This window comes from Castor canadensis, chromosome 5 (assembly GCF_047511655.1).
Source record: "Castor canadensis chromosome 5, mCasCan1.hap1v2, whole genome shotgun sequence".
Classification (NCBI taxonomy): Eukaryota; Metazoa; Chordata; class Mammalia; order Rodentia; family Castoridae; genus Castor; species Castor canadensis.
Genome location: NC_133390.1, coordinates 38,074,093 through 38,086,167, shown reverse-complemented (window position 1 = coordinate 38,086,167; position 12,075 = coordinate 38,074,093). Strand labels below are relative to the sequence as shown.

General features: G+C 32.3%; 1 protein-coding gene and 1 long non-coding RNA gene across 6 annotated transcripts in view; both read right to left on the bottom strand.

Moving 5' to 3' along the window:
• Cadm2 (cell adhesion molecule 2) overlaps nt 1-12,075 on the bottom strand; it is a 1,035,444-nt gene that overhangs the window by 784,871 nt on the left and 238,498 nt on the right. The window lies entirely within an intron of this gene.
• LOC141423224 (uncharacterized) overlaps nt 1-12,075 on the bottom strand; it is a 78,326-nt gene that overhangs the window by 1,357 nt on the left and 64,894 nt on the right. The window lies entirely within an intron of this gene.

Here is a 12,075-nt window from a genome sequence, read left to right as displayed (position 1 = left end):
ACAGAGGTAATTACAAGATAATTTACTCTACCCCAGAAATTAAAATATTGTAAAAGTACATGATTTCAATGTCAATGAAATTTTAAAATATCTCGGCGTGATGTCACAGGTATGCAGTGGTATGTGTTAGAGGCTAAGGAAAGAGAATGGCAAATTCCAGATGAAATCTATAGTGCTTCAACTTGCACTAAAACAGATGAAAAGATTTTATGTGGACTGTTGCTTTCAATTCTCATAATTTTCCCATCAAGTAGATATTGCTATTATTTCTATTTTGAAATTAAGAAAGTAAACAACAATAATGGTAAATGGTGATATTGGTATTAGAACTGACAATATTTTCCCAACAAATTTTTCTAGGAAAAAACTGTAATAAATTACATAGCATCAATTATTTTTCAAACAACTACACAGTTTATTAATGACCAGGATTTTCAAGAGCTAATATAAATTTCACTTCCAAAGCTAACTCTTTAAAGTAAGCCCTCATTTAAAAAAAAAAAAAACAAACTACAGCACACAGATACATCAAACATGTTGTCTTAATACTTGAAAATAAATTTAATTTTCAAGAAGCCTAATCTGAAATAATCATAGAGAAAGAGGGAGAAAAACAATTAAATAATATACAATTACTTTGACTTAGAACTTTTGTACTACATATATGACATAATTCAGTACTTACTTTTCATTATATTGGAATCAATTTAGTATATCAGAGCATTTTTCTAGATATACAGTAATGGTGTTCTAAAGTCTGATGAATTTTTCATTATATGTAGGGTGAAAATTTGTTATCAGTGTCCAATAACAGATAAGTAAGCCAATATCTTTATCTATAAAACTACAGTTACGTTAAAAAATAGTGTAGATGGTGTTCTGTTTTCTTAGATATTACTCAAGCTACAAGTCACTGAAATATCACATTATTCAAATTTATCTCTAACATATATATATGGGATTTGAAACCTAATCAATATTTGTAATTACCATTAAAAGTTAATTTCAACCTTCCAAAACTCCTTTACTTTCTTTATTCTGTAGAATTTAGTTGCTAAAGTTTTGATGGTGAAGTTTAACTGGACTGAGTTTGAAAAATAATCTCTGACTTTTGGTATTTGTGTTGCCTTGAGCAAATTATTTATAGATCTAAATCTCAATGTTCTTATCTTCAATTTGACCTTTCAATAGTCCCTATCAAATATGGCTTAAAAATAATAGCAATTATTGCTATAAATTCCACAAACATTGTTTGAATTCCTAGTTGAAACTAATTGAGGTACTAGGTTCTCTACTAATATTTATAGTTGCTGAATGTTTAGTACATACTTTTGGTCAGTTTGTCATGCTGCAGTAATGCTACATAGCAGAAGGGTTATCTGTCTTTTGTATTACTTCAGCCCTTCCTGCTAATTACTTTTCTGATAGTTGAGGTCCCACTTGTACTTACACTAGCCTCATCAATGGCCTTTCTCACACAGAATCCACGAATACATTGAAATAGTATGTTGAAAAGGAGCTAGCTATATATGGTAAAGATAGGTCAATTGTACCATAGCTTATGTACTCAAAGATTCTATTCACATGTCCCCAAATTATAAAAAATATATAGCAATTATTAAAATATATTTAAATTATGATCCCTTTTTATAACCCAAAAGTAGTTTACAAGCACTCTTAAATGATAAATAACAATATCTATTTCATCCTTTGATATTATTTTCCAGTCCAACTGTACTTAAGAATATATAATAGGAAATATTCATGTAAATATTTTTAAATATAATTCCTTTGATGCTAAAATAACTCCATAGCAAAAGTAGTTTATTTAAACTCAATTATTTTCCTCATTTTATATTGCTAACTATGTCTACAATCGACTTCTTAATCCCTCTCCCAATTAAAATTCAAGAGCTGCTAGAAAATTTAGTAATATTAATAATCCCAACAATTAATTAAACACATATATGAACACTTGAGGTGAGAAAGACGTTTGATCCTTTGTGGGAAGGACCACTGCTATGAGAAGACATTCTAGATTCAGAGAAGAAAACAAGATGGTAAAAACAAAAAGAATCTATAAAAAGACATCAGTAGACAACTATAGATAGATCTTGTTATAAATGAGATGATACCCCCAAATAAAATGTATCTGTAATAAAACTACAATTAAAGTCTTAATATAACTTTTAAGGAAGTCACTGGGGTTATTATAAAATCTAGATTAGCAACAGTATGTGTTAAAATATCTTTGTTAATCACAAATTTTGATCAAATAGAATTAAATGCAGTGCTTTTAATACTATTGTCAACTTGGGTTTTATAATTTAATAATTAATTTTTACAATACATAATTCTTGTGTCAAAATACAGCATGAACACTTATAATAAATTTTATGAGAGTAACCTGTCAAATTATTTTTTTATTTTTCATTCCAAAGGATTCCCCAAGTGATAAGGAAGAATTTAGGGTTGCAGCACAAATTATTCATCGCTCAAAATTTCAAAGCACAGAGGTCTCAGGAAGTACCCTGGAAACTTCCATGGTGGATGTGAGGCAATAGCTGATCAAAAGGCAATTTGGAAAATTATTGTGGTAAGATTTTCAGTGTTTTTACACAGGAAATGTCAAAGAGCAGTCACTTAAAGCACCGTGTAGTTGGTAAAAGTTTAACTCAAAGTTATTTTTTAAGTTTAGAGATTTGATTTCCATCTCCTTTTGTCATATTAAATTAAAGCGTGTGAAAGAGAGGGAAAGGGGGAGATAGAGAGAGAAGCGGTGGCACTAAAAATAATCCAAACTCAGAGAGAGAACTGAAATTTGAAAGACAAAATGGCCACATGACAACTATGCCAGATCTCACACAAAATGCTTTGTTAGTTCAAATTCAATTTTGAGATAACACACTTTATTCTACTGTGATATTTGTACAATCATTTAACCAGAACACTTCCCTTTCCATCCATGGGGTTAGAATGGTTTATTATTTTCTTCTGAACATGTTTGCAATGGCACAAAATTAATTATGCAACTCTTGAGGAAATTTCTGCCTGATATAATAAAAACATGGGTCATGTCAATAACTATCATAAACCTGTGCTTATTTCATGAATGCTTGTTTCAGTTTAGAAACACACTACGTTTGTAAAGAGCAGTTTATATCTCTCAAGGCCTTAATGCAGATTATATACTTATACATACATACAAATAATTGTTTATATCTTACAGTTTCATTGCTTAAAAGTGTTTAACTTATGTATTGCACTTCTCTAAAACCCTTAGTCAAGCAATGACAATCATAGCTGAGGAAATTGAGATTTGGATACATTAGGAAAGTGAAATGCCAGTGTGTGGCAGACAGGGGGATTCAAACCTAAGTTCTAACATCAAATTGTATCAACACTGTACTGTATTATGGTGTTCACTTAAAACTTTCATATGTAGACTTTTTTTTCTCAATATAGTAAGTGTACAGGTATTTTAACTGAAGAAAAAGAGAATTTTGTATGGCATAAGCTAAGAGATCATATGTGGGGGTTGTAATCAAAGTTCAAGTCCCTTCTCCACAACTTAACATTCCTGCAACTTTGAGAAATTTGCTAATTTCAGTATAACCAATACACCTTACTTTTAAAATAGGTAAGATAGTACTGCTGAAATAAGTCGTAAAATTTGAGGGTTAAGTGCAATAATCCATGCAAATTTTAGAATTGTTCCTGGTATCAATAAGTGCTCAAAAATGCTAGCAAATATTAATTGTTCAATGGTTTGATTAGAGTAGTAATAATTTACACTAGATTTATAAAATTAAATGTATGTTCTTATGAATAATTATTTCTACTATTGAATAAATACTTTGAATCCTTTTTTAAAATCTGGAGCTTTGATAATTAATAGTCTATAAATATTCTTTAATTTGACTAATAATATATTTTGTGAAACAAGCAGAATTATCAGCACAATATTTTTCAGTAAGTATCCTCCTAGACCATTGGAATTTAATTTCTAGTCCTTGTGGAGTTTTTTTGTAGTACTAGAGTTTTGAACTCAGGACTTGCTCTTGAGCCTGTCCTACTCTTCAGCCACACCCGTTGCTCATTTTGCTTTAGCTATTTTTTGAATAGGATCTTGCATTTATGCTCAGGCCAACCTGGACAGCAATCCTCCATTTATATCTTTTGAGTATCTGTGAAGACAGGCATCCAGCACTGCACCCAGATTATATTAGCAGAGATGGGGGGGTCTTGCTAACTTTTGTTTCCAGGGTAGCCACAAATCTCAATCTTCCAGATCCCTGTCTTGTGAGTAGCTAGGAATATAAGCATGAACCATCTTGCTTGGCCTCTAACCCTTGTATTTTAAGGATCATCATCAATAAAAGATTAATAAAGAAAAAAGTGCTGCTTATTAATTTCAAAAAAGTTACTCTAATCTCACCTACAATATATAATGTACAATAATCAATGGGAAATTTTCATTATTGGAGAGAAAAATAGCTACTACTATATCAAAGTAGCTTTGACTTAAATACATTTATATTTTAGGAAACTTTAAGTTCATAAAAAACTTACACAAAAAGTAAGAAAATTGTCATATAACCTCCATCTCCTCTCAAAGTGTCCTTTGTTATTAATGTCTTACATTAGTGTGGTACACTACTTTCAATGGATGTAACAATATTGTTATAAAATTATTAATTCAATTCCAGAGTTAATCTTAGGGCTGATTCTGTTTTGTAAAGCCTCCAGTTTTTCACAAAATCACAATGTCACATGTTCACCACTACAGGGTCATACTGCATAGTTTCACTGAACTGTAAAGTTAGGCTGGTACTCCAGGTATTCACTCCTCCATAAATGGTTTGAATTCCTAGAAACAACTGATTTTTTTTTTACCATCTCTAGAGTTTTGCAGTGTCTACAATGACCTCTGGTTCAAATTTTGCAGTCCTTTCTCTGAGTAGCTGTTTCATTTATTTACGTGCATTTGATTTTCCATCATTTTTTTATGTCTTTGTAGCTCATTTGCCTTTAACACAGAATACTCTATTATATGATACACCACTGTTTATACATTGAACTACTGAAGGTCATCTTTGTTCCTTCTCATTTGTGATGATTACAAATAAAGCTGATATAAACACTGCTGTGCAGGTTTTTGTGTGGACATGAATTCTCAGTGCATTTAAGCAAATGCCTAGGAATGTGATCACTGAGTTGCATAGTAAATCTATATTTAGCTTTGTAAGACATGGCAAAACTATCTCCCAAAGTGGCTGAATGATTTTGCGTGCTTAATAGCAATGAATGAGAATTTCCGATAATTTATATCTTTGTGAGCATTTGGTAAGGTCACATTTTAACCATTCTCGGAACTGTGTAGTTGTGTCTCATTGTTGAAATATATATTGGTATGTGTGTGTGTTGAGCACATTTTCATATGCTTGTTTGCCCCCTACATCAAATCACTGTGGTAAGATTTCTATTCTGAGCTTTTGCCCATTTTTAATCATGTCATATATTTTCTTATTATTGAATTTGTGTTATTTTAATATTTTAGATACAAGTCCATTGTCAGATATGTGTTTTGCAAATATTTTCACTCAGTCCGCGGTTTGTCTTTTCTTAATATTTTTAAGTAAATTACAACAGAGAGTCTGATAATCCATCTTAAAGATTAAAACAAATATAGCCTCAAAGAAAACTACCTTAAGGAGTTTTGTGTGTGTGTGTGTGTGTGTGCGTGTGTGTGTGTGTAAGGTAAATAATCTGCATAAAGTCCTACTATGATATTTTTTAGAATTATTTCAGAGCTTCTCAAAATTAATTTGCCTCTCATATCCCTTTGCCTGACAATTTTAAAAATAGTTCAGAGCAACATTTATGACTTTAAAGAATGTTGACCAATAGCAGAAATTGTCATGAAAAATTGGACATAAATCCTTAAACAAAACAAATAAAACATCAAAATAGGGTGAGGGTTGCAAGAAGAGTTGAAGCAAGAAATTGTTATGCTTATGTAAGACCCACAGAAGAACAAATTCCTTAATTGTTATTGCATTCAGAAAATGACACAGTTTTCTTTTTTTTTTCCAGAATACTAGGCTCAAAGAATAACAAAAGCTACTCATCTTTACTTTTTTAATAACTGGCGGATAAAGCTCTTAAAAATAATATTCTGTATGAGTGTACTGTTTAGACTTCAAGAAATTAATATTGGCCATACTATCTTATTTCTCTCTGTCATTCTCTCTCTCTGTCTCTCTCTCTCTCTCTATTGGTTTTGCCTAGGGACAGGGACAGCCTCTCACAGTGATCCTACCTATGTCTATTGCATAGCTGGGACCAAAGGTGTTGGACACCATGCCCATCTTGTCGGTCTTGGTACCTTTTTGGGCCAGGACTGGCCACAAAATGGGATGCTCCTGATCTCTGCCTCCAGAGTAGCTCAGATTACAAGGGCAATCTACGATGTTTCCGCTCTTTCTTTCTCTTATATCCATCCACTTCTTTCTTTTCTTAATCACCTCTTCTTGATTTTTTCCATATTCATAATATAGTCTACAGAGCAAGATTTTTTTGTATTGTTATTGCTCTGGTTATTTTGGAAATGTGTTCTCATGCACTATTTGCCCAGGCCATCAAATAAGATAAAATGAGGTAGTATAGGCGGGCTCTAATATACTATGACTCATATTCTTGTAGGCAAGGGAAGATTAGAATACAAACAACACACAGGATAATGAGCGGAGCAGTGTACACACAGTGAGGAAGCAGCCATCTTCACGGCAAGTGAAAAGATTACTGAAAAAAAAAAGGAAACAAAAGAGCAGACCGACCAACAAATCTCCCAACATCTTGACACTAGATATATGGCATTTTGTTAAAGCAGTTATAGTAAACTAATAAGACATTATTCATCTTGTTCCCATCTATCAGTGGATCAAAGTGGTTCAAAGGGATGCTAGTCTATAGTTTATTTATAAAGAAACAAAACTCAACTCTTTTTAGAGCTTAAAATATTTTTAAGAAGATTATTCACAATGTCTAATGTCTCCCAATTTCCTCCATACACTCAATATGCAATAGTTAATTCTGTTGTTAATGAGATGTAAAAAAAAAAAAAAGAACAGCAGCAGAAAGGGTCTCCTGAAGCATATGATAGAGCTGTTCCTTTCCCTCTGCACCTGCTTAGTTAAGCTTTTTAAGCAGAAGACTATTTGTTACATAACTGGATAATGACTTGATTTGAATGAGTTAACAATTTCACACCTTCTAAGCATAAGGTGAATACTAAGTAAGATCACTAATCTAATATCCTCACATAGGTCACTTTTATTACTTGTATAATGGAACAATGAGATAAACTTGCACTTTGAAATTCAAATACTCCATTACTTGCACTAATGGAGGAGATAAGAACCACAGATAATCTGAGACAGTGTCATTTAGGTTTAGCTATGGAATATGTTTTGTATTCTCATTCTTTTATGTTTAAGAGTATAGGAACCAATGTCCACACAACTAATAAAATTTAAAACAAATACTGAAACTCAGAAGTATTTTACCATATACCTGTGTCTAAGATTCTTTATAATATACCCTTGCAGTTATCAAACTTTGAAACTTTTAAAAATGTCTTATTTATGCATTTAATATAGATGATATTCATATGATTTAAATAGTAAATATCATTTACTTGATGACGCCAGGGTTCAGGATGGTAGGGGGAGCTTTTCACTAGATTTTATTAATGAATCACTGCTAATTCCAGTCAGTTGATTTTCCTGAATGAAAGGTACTGATGATTATGGTTTGGATATGAAATGTCCTCCACATGCTAATATGCTGAGCACTTGGTCCCTGACTGGTAGTGCTATACTGAGAATTGGTGGGAACTTTAGGAGGTGGGACCTTGATGGAAGAAGTGGGTCCTTCCCTTCCCTTTCTCTGCCCCCTGTTTTCTGTCAGGTGAGTAGCCTTTGCCATGTGCTCCTACCTTATAATCCTCTGCCTCAACATGGTCCCAGAGACAATGGAGCCAGCTATGGTAGAATGAGGTACTAAAATCATGAGTCAAAATTAGCAATTCCTCCCCTTAAATTGTTCTGTCAGGTATTTTGGTCACAGGTAAAGATAGCTAACTAACACAACTCATCGTGGTTAAATATTGGAAAGCTCGTTCTTTCCTGCCACCCCCACTTTTTGTTACAAGTTTTATAGCACAGATTAGTTTATAGAATAGTTATTAATGCAAAAAAACAATGAACTGAGTACCAATAGATAGGATTAGTAAGTTACAGTGGTAATGGGTACAGGACAACTGTAAATCTGCAGTATATCAAACACAGCACTAGTTTCAAAAACCTCCACAGAGTAGCTGTCATAATAAATTTAAGACACATATCTTGTTTTGTAATTCTTTTCTTTGAAGTGAAGTGTTTTCATTGCATTTGAGGAAAATGTCAAACTTTTCCTATGGCAAATTTCGATTTAATATGATTCCTTAACACTGGTAAACCAATCTTAAATTATTTTCATTTTTATTTTGTTTATTGACACTTATTGAGTATCCTTAGTGCTAGATTTCCAAGAATATAAATATGGCAGAGACAGAGAGCTGTCTGTTAAGTGTAATAGTAGACCTAGAGAGAAAAAAAATTCCAACTAAGCCGGGCAGCTGTGGCTCATACCTGAAATCCTTAGCTACTCAGGAGGCAGAGATCAAGAGGATCGCAGTTCAAAGCCAGCCCAGACAAACAGTTTGTGGGACCCTATCTAGAAAAACTCCATCACAAAAAGGGATGGTGGAGTGGCTCTAAGTGTAGGCCCTGAGGTCAAACCACAGTGCCAAAAATATTACATCTATTTAAAATTCTATGAAAGAGATAGATTCAGTGATAGTTGTACTAAGAGATAAAAGAAATATGTACATATATATGTGTATCTCTCTCTATAGATATACATATATATGCATATATATATGCATTTAGAGAGAGTGCAATCTAAATTGAGTGCATACTAGGAACAGGAGGAATAAGATTCAAAATATAATGAAATTTAAAAATATTATAGTTTAGCTCAGATTGGCTACCACAATAGCAAATACTAGTCTTGTATAAACTGTAGATAAGTTCTCATAGAGAATATCCTTTAATAGCATAACAACCAAATAAGTTAGATATTTACTACAACTTACAGATAAATAAACTCAAAAAAGGTAAAAAATTTGTATATTCTATTATTCCAGTTCCTCCAAGATGGAAATGCCAAGATAAGATTGCCTGTATAAGAAATTTATTAGTGGAAATGTATATGCTAATCAAAGAGGTAGGAGACAGGAGAAGAAGACTGTCAGACACTCAGCCAATGAGCAATGGGGCCTTTGTATAACCCACAGTGATGGACTTCTAGGGCACAACAGCTTTGGTCACAAGTTAATTAGATTCTACAGTTGGAAATCTAACAAGCATATTCTCAAGTTTGCCACACTAACAAAACCAACCATGGAACAAACTGGGATTCAAATCAAGTTTATGCAATGAATTTAACCAAAGTATAGAAATTCAAGTCAAAAGTCCAGTATTATATGTACATGTTTTTCTCTCATGGGCTAAATCTATCAACAATTAATTTTTATCTCTAAATATTTTCACCATTAACTTAATTATAATAAAATATTGACTTCACTATTAAATTTTCTTCTTTCTGAACTGCATTTACTAAGATGCTATGTTTTGTTTCTAGAATATAAGAATTTTAGGTTTCACAATATATCTAGAGTTCAATTAATCTAACCAACTAATGTTACAAATGAAATGATTCATAATATTAAAGATTACATGTCTTGTTCAGAGTCATTTATAGAATAAGTGTCATTTGGAATTGAGTCCAAATGTACTAAATTAGGTTTACAGTGGTTAACATCTTTTACCATTACCTTTTTCTCGCATTTTTCTTTTCATTGGGCTTTGCTTTTCCTCATATAATAATATCTCCATAAATTCATCATGTGCTGCATACAATTACATATATCTACACCATAAATTACAGCATAAATTCTTCAGCATGGTACAACTTTCAGTTTTCACAACTATTAGCTTGTCTGAACATTTTTGTCCTTTGAATTGGTTTTGTTTGTTTTTCTATGGGACTGATTTAGTACAAGAAATTAAATTAGGTGCAGAGAGTTTGGAAAACTTAGCTTTTATAATTTATGGCCAATTCAACTAAGTAGGGAACACATATAATCTCCTGGATTCAATTTCAACTTTATCAGCATAGCAAATGATACAAAGATGAACTGTTTTTCCTCCTCATTTCTATCATGTTTCAGAGAGTAGTCTTAGAGAACTAAGAACATAGATAACCACATGAAATTGCATGACTCTAATGTCTTGAATGAAAAGAACTGCCAATTTTGTGTGGTTCAACTTGGGAAATTTTTGTCTTGAATGTTTGGAACAATGAAATATTTGGAAAAAATAGTTCATTAAAAGAAATACTCTAGTTCTTAAATTCACAGAATATCAAAATCACATAAGTCAGTAGTGGTTTCCTTATGAAATTCTCTTCTACTCCAGTCATGAATTCTTTCCAGTCTCTCAATCAGATGGACTCATCCCATCCTTTAAGACATCTAACGCTGACAACATAGTCTAGTTTCAGACAGATAATAATTTTCAGGGAAGTCTATCTCATATTGAATTTCCTAGTAACTTTCCCCAATGATTCCAGGTCTTTCTTACTCTTTTTAGACTCAGTTTAGGGTAGTCTCCACTTACAATGGATTTGAAATAAATACTATATTTTTTTTTGTGGTACTGTGATTTGAACTCGGGGCCTTGTACCATGCCCCAACCCTTTCTGCTTTTAGGTATTTTTAAAGTAGGGTTTCACATTTACGCCTAGACCAACTTGGAGAGCAATACTCCCATTTATGTTTTCCACTGAGCTGGGATGATGGGCGCCTGCCACATACCCAGTCATTTGTTTAGATAGGATCTCTCAAACTTTTTGTCTGAGCTGCCTTCAAACTGTGATGAGTAGCTAAGATTATATGCATGACCATTGAACCAAGCTACCATTCTCTTCTTAAATTTGAATTTTTTGATAACTCAAATTATTTTTCCATAGGGGATTATTTAAGTTCTTTCACCATCCTATGCATGTCCCAATTTTTCTCAAAATAGAGAGGCAATAATTAAATACAATATTTCAAATATGTTTTTACCTGTAAACTAAACAAATTAGTTTGTTTATTATGTCTAGTAACTATTATCATTGCATACCTATACCATAAATATTCAACTAGTCAGACACCAAGATACTTCCAATGACTTGAACTATATGTCTGACATCACAAAGACAAACATAAGAAGGATTGTTTCTGCTTTCCATTTCAATATGTTGACATTGATGGACTCTGACACATTTAGACAGTGGCAGAGAATGCTGCACGTATTGGTCTCTGTCTTTATCTTGAGGAAACATGTCACCAAATTTCCACCAAAAAATTATGTTGCACTGAGGTCACATCATGAATATCATAATCAAAATTGGAACTAATGGTACTTTTCTTAGTTGAAATCTCAGGAACTAAAAAACACCTAGAGACTGCCTGGGGCTCACAGTCAACATCTTTAAAAAAATACTAGTATTTTGCTCGAAAGCAGAGATAGAATTATAACTTTTTTCAGAGGTATGGAAAACAATTGCAAAATTTGTGATTAAACAAATAAGCATAAGCCAATGTACATTTGGTAGTCTCTAATATAATTTTTAATATTTAAAGCTTGTAATACTGTTTCATATGCACTACTGCTTGTTCAAAACTTCATGAAGCTTAAGATAAATTTTAAAGAATCCATGTGCCTCAAATTGCAAGTGGTTATATTACCATAAAATCATGTCTCTGACTCCATTATAATCCCATCTACTGAAATGTTCTGACCAATATGCTCTTTCTTTAACTGTCAAGTGTATAATGTTTTCAAATGGAAAATAGTTTCTTTATAGAGGTGAGGTTGTGAAACAGTAGTTGTTTTGGTATCATGCAGGTTATAAGAATATTTT